General features: G+C 43.2%; 1 protein-coding gene across 2 annotated transcripts in view; it reads right to left on the reverse strand.

The window, feature by feature from the left end:
* The window catches only part of ZC3H12C (zinc finger CCCH-type containing 12C), a 45,599-nt gene extending 35,114 nt beyond the window's left edge, over positions 1-10,485 (reverse strand). The window contains exon 1 of one of the 2 annotated variants that reach the window (XM_064505047.1): positions 10,422-10,485. The gene's annotated coding sequence lies outside the window, so the exon portion shown is untranslated. Of the gene's footprint in view, positions 1-10,132; positions 10,382-10,421 lie in introns of those variants that run through there. The other variant, XM_064505046.1, reaches the window with a different exon arrangement.
* Between the last annotated feature and the right edge of the window lie 1,762 nt (positions 10,486-12,247).

A 12,247-nucleotide genomic window follows, 5' to 3' on the forward strand; every position in this document is an offset into this window, starting at 1 on the left:
AGGCTTATTTAAAAAGATATGATTTTATACAAGCATGCAGAACAGTCATTCTGTAATCCTAGTGGGATTGTTGCAGCAATTAGAAAGAGGACTTGTCCCATTAAAATATTTCATTATCTTTTCTTGTAGAACTTTAGGCTATATCTCCAGTAATAAGCGATGCATTTGCAAGAATACACTGCACAAGTTAAAAATTAATCATATCCCATTGCATTTATGAAATAAAGACAAAGCTTGTGAGAATATACTGCTGTGCTATTGCAGAATATCCTACATTTACTGCTGTACTTGGGAACTGCAAGTGAGCTGCTTATCTTTCAAATTAAGAAGTGGCAGGGTAACAAAAATTCCTCTTCACCAGTTTGTATCTTAAGTGATGCAAACTATCCCAGGTATAACACTTCAGAGCACCACTTACCATTCCTCAAAACCAAGCAAACTTCTTTCTAGACTGCATCTATATGCAATCACAAAAAAGACCCCAAAACTCTACAGCCAGGCAGAGAAATGAATTACATGACCAGTAAAACATCACTGGAATTCAGAAAACAACAACTGATATTATGATGAAGATGAGTGATGTTATTCTCTAGGCAAAAAAAAAAAAAAAAAAAAAAAGAAAAGAAAAGAAAAAAAAGAAAAAAATCTAGCCCTTTTCAAAATATCATTTAAATAGTATCAACTGTATTTTAAAGAATGGTATGTTTATCTGTAGAAAAATATATAGAAACACTCCACATTCCACTTCTGGAGAGAAGACTCAGCTGTCTGTAGTTATCCTTATCATTTAATAAAGCAGAGATGTATTTTCCAATAGGCCCTCATCTTAAAAGAGGGTTAGGAGGTCTGTAAATTCTAGTAAAAAAAATCTTTTAAATCATTAGTATTGACTGCATGGGAGACTTGCACAAACTGTTGCAACATTCATCATGACATCCTCTAACATGGTTTAAAGAGAAGAGGAGAAAAGTAATTGCTACTTAGGGTAACACTGAAGTTCTTTGCTGACTATTGGTATAAGTAGCTCCAGCCTTTCCTCACCTGTGGGTAGACAGAGGCCATGAGCATGTGAGCTGTTTGTCATGAGGACGATGTGGTGCCCACATGCAGCTGCATCTAGCTAACAGTTTGCCTACATAAGGAGGCCAATAGGCTTGAGCCATAAAAATCAACTGCCCAGAAAGCATAAAGCAGCATTCTGCAGCAGGAAAAATAGTGAAATTGCCCTTCAGTATCACACTATGAAGCAACTCCTGAAATGAAATATATTTTCTGAAACAAAGACTTTCATTCAGAAAGTGAATAGCTTTGACGGTGTGACAAAAAGAACCAAGAATCCTTTAACTAAGAGGATTTACTCCTTACACCACTTGAGCCATGTGTGAGCATAAGAACCCACCCTGCAGCTCTGACCCCAGGACTGATGTCTCAGTGTTTCCTGTCTAAAATGCAAGGAATAGAGAGGTAGGTATAATAGTTTTTAGCTGTCTTTAAAACTGCACATTAATCCAATACCTTGTATTTATTTCTGCCCTTTGAGGGTATGCAAGAGCCTAAAACTCCTTAATTTATTAAGAAAATATACTCAGATTAAAAATTATATTCAGAGCAAGAAAGATATATACATACATATATATATAAAATAAATCACACACCACTGGTTTTCGAATTCCAGTCTAGAGATACTGAAGGGTAAACCCTATTTTTTTACACAGTTCACAAAAGAAAGCCAAGAAAAGTCAACCTGCTGTCACTCTACATCTATACTGGGTCTTCTATCTCTACTGGACTTTTTTTCAGCAATTTGCAAGTCAGAAAATGTTGAAAATCCCTGTCACGCACTAATCTAGATGGCTGTTGGGCAACCATTCTCATCAATATCAGGACAGCAGAGAACATGCTATAGTTTTCTGGAACAAAACAGGGAATGGTGTTTATTGTAAGATGAATGCCTGAGGGCACTTTGTTTAATTTCTTTCTTAATTTTATTATTTATGAATTGAAGCAGACACATTGAGATACAAATCATTCTAGAAAAAAAAAAAGTTTCCAGCAATGCATGCTAGATTTGATCTCTTCCCACTTTCAGAATGAGTCATGCTGTCTGGATGCTTTCTGAACATGAAAATTTGAATCGTCTAATTAACTTTTCTTGTGACAATACTGGGCGGCCAGACAATACCTACAACTATACAAAGTGTACACTGTCATGCTTAGCAAAGTACATTTATCCAAATTTGTTCTGTTAGAACGAAATCCTCTAACAAAACTAACATGGTTATGTGAAAAAGTATTCTCTTCATTTAAATACAAATTTAAGAGACTTAGCTAGTCAGCCTAACAGCTGTTATCTGTGCCACAGACTATTATCAAGAGTTTGAAAGGACCTTCAGAAAATAGGCCCCTTAAATTGTCTAGTAACATGGTCAGGTTGTGTTTCAGGTCATGCTGCTGGCAACAGCGTTCCATAATCTCCTGGTTTCTGGACGGAGTTCAAGGTGTTGGTTGGACTCTGTGTAGCCCTAAATGGCTTCATAGGGCTATGCTTATTTGAGAGACAATTCCTTTGCCTGTACCACACTGTTGCAGTTGTCGTTTTGGACCAGAGCCTTCTCAGAGAGAGCTGCCAGCAGTGGATTTTCTACAAGACTTTCAACCTTGCAATTTACTCCCTCTGGGCTGAAAGAGACAGAGAATATATCAAGGTCTGATGCTTTTACCCAGATTTAGAAAGGTAAAAATCAAGGAAGGTAGAGATGGTAAGATGCTTTGTCAAAATACACTCAATATATAATTCTCATTTACTTTCTGGGGAAGCTTTTAATAGAACCGACAAGTATTAGCAATAGCCTGAGTTACTGTAGCTGCAAACCCAAGTTCAAAAATAAACAGAAAGAAAACAGCTACACAGTAGAAGTCTATTTGACTACTTGCCATTATGGATTTTCTTCAGATTTACTGTAACCCAGAACTCAGAAGAGACCACCAGGAAGTCTGCAAACAAAACTAGATATATCACTCTTTGAAATCCTAATATTTTATCCATTAACAAAGCAGCTTGTCCACTTTTGTTCAGTAACCTAATATACCAAAAAAAGACAAAACATCTGCCAGTGATTTTAGATAATCTTTGTAGGTTTTCAATTACAGTAATTACAATTACAGTTCAGAATTTTGCAACTTAGAAAATAGAAGTGAATGCTGCAGAATGAATTTCCTTAGGTTTAGTCTCCACCCTATGAATCTTTTTTCTTCTTAAGTTGGTAAGCAGACTAGACTCTAGTCCTGTGACTACCTGCACAGATTCTTTCATTAGGGATAATATTTTGAGCCTTTTTTTTGGCTCTCAGTTCACATATTTTGCTTTTCAAAGTTCTACCTTGTCATGAAGTTAGATCTTATGATAATGACAGATGGAAATGTGAAAGTTTCATTCAGAACTGGTGATGCTATTAACATTTAGAATGAAATAATCAAGTTGGAAGGGATGAGCTAAACTATGTACAGAGCCTGCTGGAGGCAGTTTTAGTATCGGCCTCACTGAGGACAGTTTTCTTTCCAGGGTTCCCACAGACATACCGATGAACACACCCGAACTGCAGGTGAACAATTCAAACTGCCTATGGAAGTACGTTGAGCATAGGAAGACAGGCCAGTCTTAGGATGACAACACTTGTTTGCATACTAATGAGTTTATCTGGGGTTTCTCTTATAGCAGATGAACACCTCAAAAAGCAACTGATGAGAAACACACTACCATCTGAAGTTCAGCAAGGTGTTCTCATCCACAAAGAAACACAGTCAAAGTCACTTTTGAGTAGGCAGACCACTGTCAACCCTGGCTTCACAAACGCTGCTAGACTATTGTGTATCGGTACCATCAAGGCAGAACTGAAAATAATACAGATTTTTTTATTTTATGCAGTTCTTTGTGAACTACAGACTGCAACCACAGTCTCATGAAACTTGGGAAATGCTAGCTTTCTAAAACTAATCAGATGGAAGACCATCACTAAATGCTGAACGAAACCTTATGGAGAGGCCATACATGGAACTAACATAATTAAACTTAAAGCCAAAGTGCAATTATTTTGAGTCTTGAAAAAGGCTGGCTGGATTTGCCTATAATTCCACAATGCAAACACATGCTAAATCTCTGTAAGGAACTGTAGCTTAATTACTCATAATTCACCAGACGAGGGTATAAGGGACAGTTCATTCAGAGAATAAAGCAGAAAGCTCACAAAAACAGTCTAAACTTTGAATGAGTCTTGGTAATAAGGTCAAACTGCAGCTAACGGGTACCACCCAAATGTAGTCACAAGCCATGCAGTCTTTTGCTTGAACATGATGAAAGTCCTACCAATGCACACATGGTACCAGGTGTTATTTCCCCTCCCCCCACCCCCCAACTGCTAAAATAAAAGCTAAAACCAGAGAAATGAGCGACTGACTGAAGAAAAAACAGCTGAAGGAGGAAGCTCAGATTTTAATCTTTCAGCAGTGAGCACAGGCTGCAGCTCAGCAACAACTTCAAGAAACCCGGACTGCAATCCAACAGTGACAGTTCCAGAAACACTAACAAGTCCAATTTACAGCTCAGCAAGAGCGGCAAAAGCCCAACTGGCAGCCCCGCAAGAATGGCAGCAACAAGCCCAGAAGCAGCTGCTAGACAGACTTTTAAGCCAGGTGCTCTGCCCTGGGCATTTGCACATCATAGACAGAAGAAGCCATTTCCAGAGGTGTATCTGGCAATATAAAAAGTACGTATTGGAATTATTGCAGAAGGAGGAATCATCTCATGTTTTCAAATCAGTTGAATATTTTAAAGCGGAAAGGCTTTAGGTGATACTGCTACAAACTTTGAGGCATTCAGATCCACCACTTAGATAAACCGGAGATCTCCATGAGTGTTAATGGTGCTTTGCAGGGGAAACTTTTCTTACCGAGGATGGGATCATGCATCAATGCTTGGCACTAGAAAGACCAGGTAACTCAATGGCTCAAATATCTTTTCAGATGAAGGATTCAAGAGACCTATCAGAGTTGGGATACCAACTATAATCGCTACTACGGAAGTCCACAGACCAGGATTTATTGATACCAGCTCCTTGTGTTAACAGTTTGCAGAACAAAAGCAGACTCTAAAAGTAGCTTCTACTGAAGGAATTGTAATCCATCCCTTTTTCAGCCAAGCTCAGCCAAAACACCAAATCTTATTAGTCCTAAGATAAAAGGTCTAAGTCATAGCAGAATAGAGATTTTCAACTCATCACAAAATTTGAAAGCTTTTTGGTCAGTCAGATTGCATTATACTTTGAAAGTCAATTCATTAATTTCTCAACTTAATGCATTATTTGTTACAGCTCATATGGGAGGATGGCACACATAAAGGGTTATTTAGGAATTATTACGACAATTTTTGTCAATTGCTAAAGCACTCAAAGATTTAACACCCTAGCCAGCCTCTGAGCTTTACCTACTCACAGCAAGCAGATTGCTTTTCAGGTATTTGCAATAACCTGTGTCACATTTACTGCTCAACAGCACTACACCTCCAGCTTCAGTAACTTCTCCAGTCTTGGCACTACTCTGCAACTTTCAACCACCTCTTAAGACATTCCCTTCATACCAAAAGAAATTACTCTATTTTTTCCACTGGAAGGTTCATTAATACCAACTGAAGTCTCCTGCACTCCCAACCACTGAGCGTCTTGCTTTGGCTATCCCTCATTACCCCCGCCCCCACCCTTTTCTCAAAATAGCAGCTTCTGATTAAGTAAAATCCTTTCTCCCTAACATGGCTTTAGTTTCCTTACTATCTGCCCTCATGTAAACTACAATTTTGAGAAAGAACACACTTTACACAGTTTGTGCAATCTCATAGAAGGCTTATGCAAGAGGCATGTTTATCTTAAAGAACTCAGGTCCAAATCACTTTGGTCCAAAATAGAGGTATTGGGAGCTGCATTTCCTGAGTACATACGAGTTTCCTACATTTAAAGAACAGACTGACCCTGGGAATGGTCTAACAAAATATATAAAACAGACGTCTTCCCTCCCAGGGAGAAAGATGTCGTATGTAAAACTTTCAAGTGTGACACTGGTATCATAAATAGAGCAAGAAGAACCTTAAAATGGCGAGGCAGTCAGCACAGGTACAGTCCAGACTGTGCCTGTGAGGTGAGCCTGGAGGGAAGAAAAAATAAAAAAGAAACCCTGAAATTTCACAGGGTGAGCTTCTCTATTTCCCGTTGGTAAACTTTGAAAAGGTCTTGTTTGAACTTCTCCAGTCAGGACAACAAGTCTGAAAATTAAAGTACTCTTTAAAAACATTCTTATTCTATAGCTATGATTCAAGAATTAATGGAGCTTTAGTATATCAAAAAGCTAAAACGAATCCCTAATGTGGGAATACAATATCCTTGCAGAACGGGAAAGTAAAAGGACGGAGTGTCAAGTCTAATTTCATATTTTTCAATTTTTGGGAGTGTAAGCTCAGCCTTTTTACACAAAAAAACAGGACCTAGGCAGAAAGAAGCATTCAATCCTGAGATACATAAAAGAAGAAAGACTGGTTTATCTAAGCAGAAGACCCCAAGGTTATAAAAGCCTCCATCAGTTTCTGCTCATCATTAAAACGACAGGTTTTTTGACAAAGCCTGAAGATGTTATACAACAACATGTAAAGATGCAGTGCTTTACAGCGAGAAACATCTGTATTTTTTCCCCTCCAACTCTGGAGAGCTGCATATTCCACAAGACACACAGAGGCAAAAACACCGGGGGCGGGGGGGCGGGGCGGGGGGAGCCTGGCAGCTCTACCAGGAAGGCAATTCTGAACAGATTACAATTGATTTTCCATTTGCATGCTAACTGGAAATGAATATATGTTGAGACCACGAGGTATGAAAAATGACTCCGCTTCTTGTTACACCATCTTACTGCTTTTGTTATATACTACTTTTAACATGCAATTCATTATCAAAAAATGGTGCCAATTCTTTCAAGCATAAAAATACAAGCTTGTTCAGTAAATGGATTTACCACTTCAAGCATATGGTAGAAGTAACACATTTACTTTAAATACTTAGCATGCGTGAAGATAGGATTTTAAACACAACCGTACAGTATACGCTAAGAGATATAATGCATAACTATACAATAACTTCAGTCAAAGGACAAACATTTCAGCCTCTTCATAGAAGCAACTCATTTTGTATAACATCTGTTCCTTATGAAAACCCAGATACAGTTTCCAGGACCACAAGATTTAAAAAAAAAGAAAAAGAGAAAAAAAGTAACTGACTTAATCACTAATAAGGCACTTGGCTAGCTGCCATGGCAACAAACACTACAGAAATGAGTGAACAAAGAAATATCTCTTCAATAGCTTAAAAAAATTCTATCCACTACTTCCTGGGTATATGAGTGACACCACATCATAAAATAGCAAAGGAAGCAGAATAATATTTACACAACAGGAAAAAGATGATAAATTTTAAGCCACAACTTTGTCACATGTCTTCCAACTTTCCTCTTAATTATTATAACACTCCCATTCTTCCTACTGTCACTCTCCTTCAAGCACATTGTATTTCAGCTTTTAAGCATATGTGAAATATAGACTGTGAAAAGGTCCATGGTTAGAAGCTGAGACAAACTAAATTTAGGCTAGTATCTTCTATATATATAAAAAAAGTATCCACTGAAACAAATACAGATTTAAAGTGTTCAAGAGCAGAAATGTTTTTCTAAGTACTAATTCAAACCTGAAGTTATGGATCTCATGCAGAAAATATATTACAATTCATAAAATCTTGCTCAGTAAGAAATCAAACATACCAAACATGGAGTTGCTTATTTTATCCAGAAATGGCTATGGCTAAGAACTGACCTGACCTAAACAAGTTCTTAACTTCACTTCAGTCTGACTTTCACTTGTCTTGTTTCAACTCACAGGATATTTCCAGCAGCACATAGGATGCAATAAATAAATAAATAAATAAGGCTTTCAACCTACCCCTGTAAAACTGAACAGTAAATAGTTTCATCAAAACTGCACCAAATCTCCGATCTTTTCAAGCCCCATCAACTGCTAGCTTAGTTTCCGTCAAAGAAACAAACAGCTTTGGAATACCACTCATCTTTATACAGGCTGGTACAATCCAGAAAAGCAAGCGGTGAAATCACTCCAAAGCACTGCTGCTCAGCTCAACACTCTGAATAAAATGCAGAGTCTACACAGATGAGTCAAGCCTGGATAATCCCTCCATGCTATATCAAGTTGCGTTTATGAGTTTTGTTTTTAAAATGTATACCTTAAATAACCTCTAATTCTCCTTGCATTTACATTTTAAGACAACAACTTAAGCCTTTTTGATCTGCAGATGTATAACATTTTTTTTACTGGAGCTCTGTGTACCAAGATCTCAAATAATATCTGCTTTTCTAGAAGGCTCACAAATGGTAATTGAGAAATAGAGTCCATGGACACTTTAGGTCTGCAGAACAACTGAAAACTGTTTCTCAGAAATTCTATCAGAAATTTTCATATGTACATTATTTGTACGTTGCAAGAAGTCTCAGAGCAGAAGTCTAACATACCATATTGAGACGACAAAGCAAAACTACAAGACCACTGAGTGACTGCTGCCCTACAGAAGTCTAGCATGGTAATAACTGTAACAGCCATGGTGTACTAAAACCATAAATAAAGCAAGATTTGTGGTGAGAAGAAATATCAAAAAATTGGTTTCACTACTTCCATTAGGAGAAACTGGAAAGTGGTATGCCAGAGAGTTTTTCTGATTTCTCAAAACTGATTGGTCTAATTAACAAAAAAAGGGGAAGGAGACAGGGAAAGCTCCAAGCAAAAACAAAATAAAAAAAACCCCAAACCCAAAAAACCCACTTCCTCCAAAAAAGTCTTTTATGAAGTAGTGGAATCACTGTGTCAACATACTAAAAGAGCTGTAAACTTATTTTATGCTGAGATAACAAAATTCTAGCACATTGTCATTTTAAAGAGGATTTGTTTCACTCACTGCATTACACTTCATTGAATAGGAATCTCGCCATGAGCAACACCAGAGAGAAAACTTAGCTCATTAAGGTTTATCTAACATTGTACTGAAGAGTTGTTGCAGTAAACTCAAGGGATCGTCGTATGGGCAAATGCTAAGTGGTGAAGGAAGTATCCTGCCACTTTGAAAACCTGCACATACTCAAATGGTTTATTTTCTTTTGATATCGAGAGACTGTTACACATCTAGCACTTCCTCAAGTGCACTGGTATTGGCGTAACTCCCACACCTAAGACCCCCAACTATGAATTACGTCTCCGCTTCACAAACGCTGACCAAGAGGACAAGGCACAACAAACAAGATATTTTCACACGTCTCCTACTAAGGAGGTGCGAGCTACCATCCAGCAAGGTGGGTTTATCTGCCCAAGCCCACCTCCAACAGCGATCTCCAGCAAAGGTCGCCTGGCCCCACCAAAACTGCCAGAGGGCCGCGCACAGGAGTGCCCAGCTGCGGCAGGCGCTGTACGAACACGGCGCCAGCGCTTCCTCCCCGCACAGACGAGGCAGCATCACAACTTTGCCCGCACGGCAGCACCTGCCCAACATTACTCACACATGCACCATCAAGTCCAAGGCATGCAGGTGAATGACAGCGACTGCTTTTAAGAGAAACCACAGGTAACGCTGTTAGGGGTTTCTGCTTATCGTAGATCGCTGTTTCGTTAAATAGAAGAAGCCAACTTACGTGGCGAGTGCTCCTGGTTGTGTGCGTACAGAGAGGCTGAAAGTAAATCGCCACTGCTCTCACAGAATTACTTAAAAATAAAAAAACGGAAGTACAGTACCTGAAACTACTAAATTCCTTTTTAAATTCCCAGTACTTCAAGCGAAACGCCCCCCCGGCCGCAGCCGCCCCCGGGAGCCCCGCGAGCACCGCCAGCCCGCGGCCACCCGGGGCCGGCCGCTCCCGGCGCCCGCACCGGCCGCGGCGCTGCCGCCAGGCCCCGGCGGGCGGCAGGAGGGCAGCGAGCCGCGGCGCCGCCAGGGCCGGCGGCCGCGCAGGGGCCGGGCGCCGCGGCCCCGGGGAAGGGGCCGTCTCCTACCTGCCCGCGAAGTGCCGAGCGGCAGCTGCCGCGCTCCCCGCCGCGCCGCGGCCTCCGCCGGCCGGGCGACCTCGCCGGGCGACCTCGCGGAGGCGCCGGGAGGCAGGGCCGGCCCGCCACGCCGCGGCCCCGTGTTGACACACGCGCCGGCCCGCGCAATGGGCGTCAGTCGGCGGCCGGCGGCGCAGCCCTCGCCGCGGACACTCCCCCTCGCCGCCATCGCTGCCGGCGGCCGCGCCCGCCCCGCGCCCGGCCTCCCGCCCGCCCGCGCCGCGACCCTGCGACCCACTTGCAGCCGCAGCGGCGCGCGGCGGAGTCCGGCTGGCGGCGGGGCCGGGCCGCGGCGCGGCGGGGCGGGCAGGCCGCCCTCACGCCGCCCGCCGCGTGCCCGCGGCGCCGGGACCGCCGCCTGGGTCGCCGCTGCGCCGCCGCCGCCTTGTCCCCTCCTCCGCCTGCCGCCGGTGGGAGGCTGCGCCCACAGACGGCACCTGCCACCGGAGCGCGCCCAAAGGCGGCATCGGAGGCGGGCGGCGGCCGCTGCGGCCTCTTCCCCTCCGCCAGGCCCCGGCCGCGGCCCCGCTGGCTGAAATGCAGCGCCCGGGGCGATGGGCCGAGCCGACCCGGCCCGGCCCTGGCCTGCCCTGCCCTGGCCGGCCCTGGCCTGCCCTGCCCCGCGGGCGGTGCCGGGCCGCTGGACCCGGCCGCGGGTGGCGGCGGTGGGCGATGGGGGCGCTGGGCCGGCGGCCATGTCAGGGGCGCCCAGGCCGGGGCCGGGGGCAGGGCAGCCATCACGGGCGCTGCAGCAACGAGCTTGCTGAAATGCCACAAATTCCCCTTTTCTGGCTTGTCCGCAGGGGAGGCAGCGGCCCGTTGCAGTGATGGCGGCGCGGCCTGGGCGGTTGTCCCTCCCGGCGGAGGGGACAGGGCATCCAGTCTGCAGGGCGACCTGCCGTCCGGCTGCCGCAAGGTTGTCCTACTATTTTTAATGCCCAGACAAAATCTCAAGGTGCTTAAAGATGCTGACTATTTAAATTTCCTATGCTTTATTACCCCTGTCTTTACACATGAAAAAAATGAAGATCGGATGAGAGCTTATTGCCAAAGATGGCAAGTTGAGCTTGTGGCAGAGTTGGTAATGGCCCTGCGAATCCTGACTTTAGTCCCAGGTTCCAATTATGCCACATTTCCTCCCACCTCGCTGTTACTTTCCTGCAGACTAAGTGATCTACCTCGCACCATCCTACTGTGCCGCCTGTGTTCCTGTAGACGTGGCTCAACGCCAGGAAGGTGGTTAGATGCTATGAATGAAACTCCGATGTTGTGATTACACCCTGCTAGCTGGCTGAGCACATGCAGGCTATAACATAAAGCTATTGCTGCTCACTTTCAAATGTGTATTTAATTGTTCTTCTTCTATTACTGAAGTTCATAAAAAATTCTTCAGGTGCCCAGCAGAGAAGGGGCTAAACTTCTAAATTTTGCGCCTAATCTACTGAAACCCTACACAGAAATATGAGCCTGGTAGTTACCTAAGAGGCCACTCTGCAGGCGTTATTTTTCCAGCAAAATGTGAAAGATTTGCTTGGACAAAAGATCCTAGAGGAGCAGAATTATGTTGCTTTCCTATATGTGTTTCAATAAACTCTCCCTCTTAGAGCTGACATACTCAGTGTGTAAGCTTGATGGCACGTTTTGTCTATTTGACTCACTGAACCCAAAGTTTCTCAAAATTCTCAGAGTGCCTCACCCCCAGTTGGCTTCGGCATGAGTGTGGAGGGTTCAGCTCATGGTGTGGGAGACTGGCTTTCTCCTCTGGTTTAGTTCTTCAATTAACTGTGCAGAAGGAGTTTGAGACTGCTCTAGTTGGGGGGGGGGGGGGAGGGGAAGCAAGCTTCTTCCCTTAGTCCTGAACATGCTGATGCTGGTTCAGAAATGTGAGAGTGGTGTCCAAGTGCAACTATGAATATTAATTTAAAGGAGGAAATCAGTGAAAGCAGAACTAAAGAATTAAACAGACACTTGCAGTGCTACTTTAGTGCTTATTATGGAAGTCTTTGCCTTTGATTGAAGAGTGCATGAGTCAGTTAAAAGCACTACAGTACTGGAGAAAATGAT

The sequence above is a fragment of the Dromaius novaehollandiae genome, chromosome 1, assembly GCF_036370855.1.
Source record: "Dromaius novaehollandiae isolate bDroNov1 chromosome 1, bDroNov1.hap1, whole genome shotgun sequence".
NCBI lineage: Eukaryota > Metazoa > Chordata > Aves > Casuariiformes > Dromaiidae > Dromaius > Dromaius novaehollandiae.